Below are 7549 nucleotides of genomic sequence, written 5' to 3' on the forward strand. Positions count from 1 at the left end.
GCAAAACAGCCATGCAATTTTACATTTCTCATTCTTTTTTGGAGGAGTTACACCGCACTCACCATCAAAAAGTGCCAGACAAACAAAAACTGAAAATCTCAAAATAAACTCCTTTGCAAGTTTATTTGCCAAGCTTTCGGTCAGACGGCCATCCTCCGAGCATACAAACACTGAGTGTACACTAAGTGATGTGTTGAAAATGTGTGTGCTTAGGGACAACACATCAACATATGTCAATTTCAACACACAATTGTGTGGCTGGCCAAGTGAAAAACAGATCTCAGCTATCTAAAAAAAAAGTGTAATGTAGGCTATAGGCCTACCTGCAAAAAATATTGACATAAAATTGTGTTGTCCCTGAGCTAACACGCAATGTGTCATTTTGACACATAACTTTTGAGAGTGAAGTTTACATATTTACACCCCATGGTGAAAATACCCCAAAACAACAAACATATACAGCCACATACATACATACAGGCACATACATACATACAGGCACACATACATACATACATACTGTAATGGAACCCAGCGGAAGTTACCATTAACGAATGTGGGTGTGGCCAAAGAAGCAGAGGCAGTAGTGAAGATGGACAGAAATGTATTATTTGGCTCAAACAACCAAGCAGAAGAGTCCATAGAAAAATGCACAGAAAAATGTTAATAATCTTCCAAAATTACGATATTGAACCAGTATGAAATATCTGCTTTAGCATCTAATCTTGCGAGATTGAACCAGTATGAAAAACCTGCTTTAGCTTCTAATCAAAATACAGCAGCATTGTAACAGTCATAGTGCTCACAGTACCCTACACATCACATAGGCCAGATAAGACAAAAACTAACATCAGACTAGACAGAGGGGAACATATACATGGTGGCCAGCATCATTTAACATAGACAGGTAAACACTAAACAATCAATTAACACACAATAGACAAGACAGACCCTAGACCACAAGCATAAATCTATATCATTTGTCACTAGCAGAATGAGCTAAATACATTGTTAAATAATAAACTTGGTTACATGTGGAAAGACTAATCGTCGATGCGGCTTGATCAGTTCCGTCTCGAAATACCCCACAATCAATTAACCTAATGGAACGGTCCAATACCGCCTGGAAACAATAAACAGTCCATGCGATCCAGTCGGCCTTCCTTTGCCACCGGACCTTCAGAAGCTGTAACGAGAGGACGCCATGAACGCTATCGGTAGCTATCGGTTGACAAACATTCAAACTTGTGTCTAATTCAGACAAACAATAAATGTGCCACCATTGCTAATAGCTCCGTGTTGTGTTGTTTCTTACACATCTTAAAAGTGCTAGCCACATAGCAATGGCCCATGGGCCCATGGCCCATGAGTGTGTTGTTGTGTGTGTGTGTGCACAAATATCAGCTGAGGTGTAGAGGACGAGTGCTGACAGTTCACCAGTCATGTGCGGTCGTAGCTAGACCGTCACACATACATACATACATACATACATACATACATACATACAGGCACATTCATACATAGACATAGATATACATACATACATACATACAGTTGCTAGGTTACGGGGACGCTGGCGAGACACGCCGCTCCGTCCGGCATCATGTTTTTGTTTGTTTTTATGTAATGTTCGTAATTTTATGTAATGTCATGTTTATTTTTTTGTATTGGCTTGTCTAGTTAAATGTTTTCCCTATTTATTTACGCTATTTTTGATAGTTTTCGTGTTACTCTAAGTCCTTTTTACTCCTAAGTCAGCTGATGTCGTTGACATTTGTCCATTGGGAGCTTGCTATGGCTAGCTTTTGCCCTAGCTGGGCATCGGACATCCTTCCATCTATCCGTGAGCGGTGCTGCACTTCACTGTCTGGTCGAGGGGATCTCTCGGGACAGCTGGACCTGGGCTACTCTGCGAAAGATCTGCCGTGGCCGCCGAGCTGTTGCTGACCTGCGAGCTGCCACACCAACTGCAGACTAACGTTAACGGTGAAGAGCTGCATTCTCACGGAGCAACAAACGGTCACTGTTAAGTCCACCGAATTGCGGATCTACACGATCGCTCAGTACTTTGGACTGTGCTTCCATCATCTCCAGACTGCAGTCTAGCAGGCCTAGCTTCTAACGGTATCGTTATCTCCAGACTGCCAGTGAATTCACGGGTTGGTCAGTTGCTAAAGAACTTTGTTGGCATTGCATCGGTTGTGAAGACACAGCTCTGTCGCGCCAGTTTTCACGGATCATCATTGCCCTTGGACATTTTCAGCTGGTTTGGAAATTGGACTAATTTTAACATCACTTTTTCCCCTTTTAAAATATATTTTCTTTTTTTGTTTATTTGTTTTGTTGTCTGTCTTGTATGTCTTGGTGTCACGGGTACGCTGGCGACTACGCCGCTCCGTCCGGCATTTTTTGTATTTGTTATTTTTTAAATGTATTTGTCTTGTCTTGATGTCATGGGCACGCTGGCGACGACGCTGCTCCATCCGGCATCGTTTGTCTTGTTGTTATGTGTCTTGTTTGTGGAGCGCTTTGGATTGTACTATGTGCATGTTAAATGTGCTTTAAAAATAAATCTGACTTGACTTGACATACATACATACATACACATACATACACACATACATACATACTGCACAAGTGCAAGAAAACTGCATGGACATCAGAAAAATCTTCATAAACTGCCGTTTTCAAGACTCACCAAAACATGACACTCATATCGAAGTCCACATTTACTGTAAACCTTTAGGATGTAAGGCATCCAAATATATTTATATTTATATAAGGGAAATCCAATATATTTCCCTTTGGCATAACACTTTATCAATGTTGCCACCTCTAGGCAATTTAACTTGCTCAATTCCCTGACAGTGGAGGGTATGAGCACTCATACAAAGTGACAGGCAACAGGGTAGTTCGCACGTCTGATAGAGCTTTTATACTCGCAGGGTAGTTTGGATCGGCACGTCTGATAGAGCTTTTATACTCACTGACCCTCTGTTTTAAACTACGTGTGGTCTTTCCCACATCATATCACAGGGACATTAAAATGTAGATAACATTCTTAGTTTTACATGTAATGAAGTCCTTCACATTGTAACTTTTACCAGACCTGGGGTGTTTAAAGTGATAGGTCTTGTGTTCATTATTACATTGGGCACAGTTGCCACAGGGATAGTTGCCATCCCTGAGGGGTGCTAAGAGTGTTTGGGTAGGGGCTGATCTCATACATGCTTTGACCACCTTATTACGGAGGGTAGGGCCTCGCCTGGACACAAACAATGGTGGATCCTTAAATTTATCCTGAAGGGAAGGATCATCAGATATTAGATGCCAATATTTTATTATGGTGTTTTTATTTACGAAGGATCTGGGAGTAAAAGAAGTTATGCAGGAAACCGAAAACTTTTTATCCTTTTTAACACTCTTTTTCAAAAGGTGTGGCCGTGGTGTGGAGAGGGCGATATTATATGCCTCTTCAATACTCTCTTAGTGGGAAAACCCCATTTTTCATATATATTTCATATTTCATATCATATCTAACTATTTCTTGAATTTCTCGTGGGGGTCAATAAAGTATCTATCTATCTATCTATTGCATTCTCCTTATACTCTTCAGTTGAGTGGCAAATCTAAGTCTATAGAATTGGCTGTTAGGTAGGCTGTTTTTTAGGGCAATGGGATGGGAGCTGCTTGCCAGAAGGAATTAATTGAATTGCGATCAGTCTCTTTTCAATAGAGGGTTGTGGTCAGTCTTCCATCTTCTAGCCTGATCCACAAGAAATGCACACGTTTGGAGTCAGATTCTTCAGTGAATTTTAAATCTGGACTCATTCTGTTGAGGTGAATGGTGAATTCATTCAGCTCATCTTGAGACCCTTAAAAACACACAAGACATCATCTAAATATCTAAAATATCTGATGATATTCCTGTAAGGGGATTTCTGTCCTCTTTAAAACTAGATATACCGCATAGCGGTACAAAATATGACCGCCACTCAGTCCTGTACATCCATTCCGCGAAAATAAATCATATTAACGAATTTGTCTCCATCTTCTACTCCATCCCCATCCCCCACTCTTGAAACAAGTAGGGCAGTTCATCACAGTCCATCCATTGCAACTGGACTGATTTTGTGTATGCTTGTTTGGAATGTGTGTTTGCGGGTTTCTTCTTCTACGCAAATACAGAAAGTAGCCTACTGGTGCGCTGCAAAGGTGAATAGATTTGTAGCACTTGCCAAAAATTTGTAGCATTGTTATAAAACCTTTAAAATATCTAAACAATCACAAGTAGGGCAGTTCATCACAGTCCATCCATTGCAACTGGACTGATGAAAGGATTTCAAAAGAGTTTGTATGACCAGTTGGAACAAAGCTCAATCCCTTACTCAGGGCCGAGAGATGTTGAGGGGTAAACACCTTATCAGACAGGTCCATGACCGGACTCTGGCCTGTTGCCGTGTCACTGGCCCCATCTCCAGTCCGTTTCTTCTGTCCTCTCCTCGTCTTCCTTGGTTTCCTGTCTTGTTTTTTTGGTCGTTTTTCTGTGGCTTCTTTCCCTGTGTTACTATACATACATGCATACATGTCACATACATACAGCTAGATAGATGGTGAAGGTGCAAAAAGTAGTCCAACATTAGTCCAACAGTGCAACAGTGCAAGAGTAAGGTCTAGAGACCAGCATAAATAATATGGACAAATAGGAGAGTAAAGTATAATGTAGACAAGGTAATATAAAAAACTATTTCAGTGCAAGAACAGGTTGAGGTAATAGGGTTATAGCCATTCATTCATTCAGTATTGTAGCAGAAGCCTGACCGCAGCCATTGATCATGTGTGCTAATATAGCATGAAAAACAGTGTAGCAGTAAAACAGTAGTGAAAACATTAGGCTGTGGACAATAGTAAAACAGTAGTAAAACAGTAGTAAAGCAGTAGTGGGCAGTCAGTACTCAAACATGGAGAGGGTGGAGAGGCAGACAGACTAAGCAGAGAAGTCTATCCCTCCTCTTCCCTTTAGTGAGGCATTGAACAGTTCAATGGCCCTGGGAACAAATGACTTCCTCAGCCTTTCAGTTGTGCATGGCAGTGAGCGAAGTCTCCAGCTGATCAAGCTCTTTTGGTTTTTAATAGTGCTGTAGAGTGGATGGCATTCATTGTCCAAGATGTTGATCAGTTTGTTTAGGGTCCTTTTGTCAGATATTGAAGTGATTCACTCCAGTTCAGCTCCCACTACAGAGCCAGCTTTCCTTACCAGCCTGTCAAGTCACCCAGCATCCTTCTTCTTTGTGCTTCCTCCCCAACATACCACTGCATAGAAGAGGGCGCTGGCCACAACAGACTGGTAGAACATCCTGAGGAGCTTGCTGCACACATTGAAGGACCGCAGCCTCCTCAGGAAGTACAGCCTGCTCTGTCCTTTCTTGTAGGTCCAGGTGGAGACGCAGATACTTGTAGGTGCTTACCACCTCCACATTGACCCCATCAATGAAGACTAGTAGCAGAGCGGGCTTAGACCTGCGGAAATCCACCACCATCTCCTTGGTCTTTGAAGTGTTGAGTTGAAGGTGATTGAGTTTGCACCATTGCACAAAGTCCTCCACCAGGCTCCTGTACTCCTCCTCCTGCCCGTTCCTGATACACCCCACAATTGCAGTATCGTCAGAAAACTTCTGCATGTGGCATGACTCGGTGTTGTAGCAGATGTCAGATGTGTACAGGGTGAACAGGACTGGATAGAGCACAGTTCCCTGTGGCGCTCCGGTGCTGCTGATCACAGTGTCAGAGAGGCAGTTCTTCAGTCTGACGAACTGTGGTCGCTCGGTCAGGTAATCTGTAATCCAGGTTACCAGGTGAGCGTCCACACCCATCTGCAAGATCTTTTTAGTATTCAGTATTTGATTAGCTATTTTTATGATTATTTATCTATTTAACTTTTTTAAACATTTCTTTGTTTTATTTATTATTTTGTCTTTATCTCATGTTTTAGTGTTTAGTATTCTTATTTACTATTTGACCTCTAATGTAAGTTTTCTTTTATCTAACATTTTATGTGTTACATGATTTTATCTAACGTTTTTGTATAAGTAAGTATATATACTCTTTTGATCCCGTGTGGGAAATTTTCATTTATCCCAATCCATAAATTAGTGAAACACACTCAGCACACAGTGAACACACAGTGAGGTGAAGCACACACTAATCCCGGCGCAGTGAACTGCCTGCTACAACAGCAGCGCTCGGGGAGCAGTAAGGGGTTAGGTGCCTTGCTCAAGGGCATGTCAGCCGTGCCTACTGGTCAGGGTTCGAACCGGCAACCCTCTGGTTGCAAGTCCAAAGCGCTAACCAGTAGGCCACGGCTGCAAACGCAGTCCCCCACTACCACAAATTATGCAGTCGAGATTCCCACATTTGGGGAATTAGTTCGGGTCAGCTACCGCCAAAGTGCAATGGCAGAGCCTCGTCAAATGTGAACCACCTTCTTGATCATGGTATCTCCCCTGCCAGGTAAGTATTCCCCCCTGCCAGGTAAGTATTTGTATTGTATTGTCAACTCCTAACTGCCTCTATTGTCAACTGCTGTCGTCTTAAAATCTGTTACTAACAAAGTGACTTAACTATACTTAAAAATGATGCGGTTTATCTGAAGCAAAACGTGACACTTCCTATTAATAAAAAAAAAACCCTAAAGGCTTTAGTTGCAGAAATAGTAAGAAATTTGAGCACCTTCCAGCATGTTAATATTTAATTCATATTTTGTAAACCACTGCACTTACACGTAATGGACTGTATGTGTTGCTCACAAAGAGGTGTGTGGTGAAATGGCGCCCCCCAGTGTCCATGTGACCCTTCTGCAGCTGGTGTTGGTGCGTCTGTTGGTGTGTTGGTAGTGAAAGAGCATATAGATGTCCTGAACTGGAGGATTCTTGATGCAGTAAGTAAGGCAGTGTAGCAGATTCTGCCACTATAGATTACAGTATTTTAAAGGAATGCATAACCAAACTAAAGTCTAGCACTTACCACCTGACTACAACTGACACTTGACTGTATAGAAACAGCACTCACTGATACACTTCTTATTGTACTCGACCGTTTTTAATCTATTGAAATTATTCTAGAATTGTTGAGAGGATTGTTTTAAAGAGCTTTAAACTGTTTACCATGTTGTAAGTCGCTTTGGCTAAAAATGTGTCAGCCAAATGTAATGTAATGTAGCGTCGGTGGATGTTCATGTCTAATGTTGAATGATTGTCTCCCAGAATGCAGTGCGAGTGAATGCTATAAGGTGTAATGTCGATTATAATAGTTGTAGTTGCGTTTACCATGTTGTGTATTTGTTAGCGTGTTAGTCTCTTTGGTTATACCTCATGTGTTTATCCCCGTGTTGATATCCGTATGAGTCCTAGTATGTCTGATTGTGTTTGAGTCATCCTGTTCCAATAAATGGCCGTCCTGGCCAAAGGTGAATCTTGTCTGAGGGTGAGATCGCTACATTGGTGTCAGAAGTGGGATGGGCCCCTCCCGGGGTGCGAAGATCTACGCCAGA

At 41.9% G+C, this 7549-nt stretch overlaps 1 non-coding gene across 1 annotated transcript; it reads right to left on the reverse strand.

The window, feature by feature from the left end:
- Window positions 1–6350: 6350 nt before the first annotated feature.
- LOC125299927 lies at window positions 6351–6518 on the reverse strand. Its single transcript, XR_007194470.1, has one exon. It is a non-coding gene; the product is annotated as a U1 spliceosomal RNA (small nuclear RNA).
- Window positions 6519–7549: the final 1031 nt, after the last annotated feature.

This window comes from Alosa alosa, chromosome 8 (genome assembly GCF_017589495.1).
Source record: "Alosa alosa isolate M-15738 ecotype Scorff River chromosome 8, AALO_Geno_1.1, whole genome shotgun sequence".
Classification (NCBI taxonomy): Eukaryota; Metazoa; Chordata; class Actinopteri; order Clupeiformes; family Clupeidae; genus Alosa; species Alosa alosa.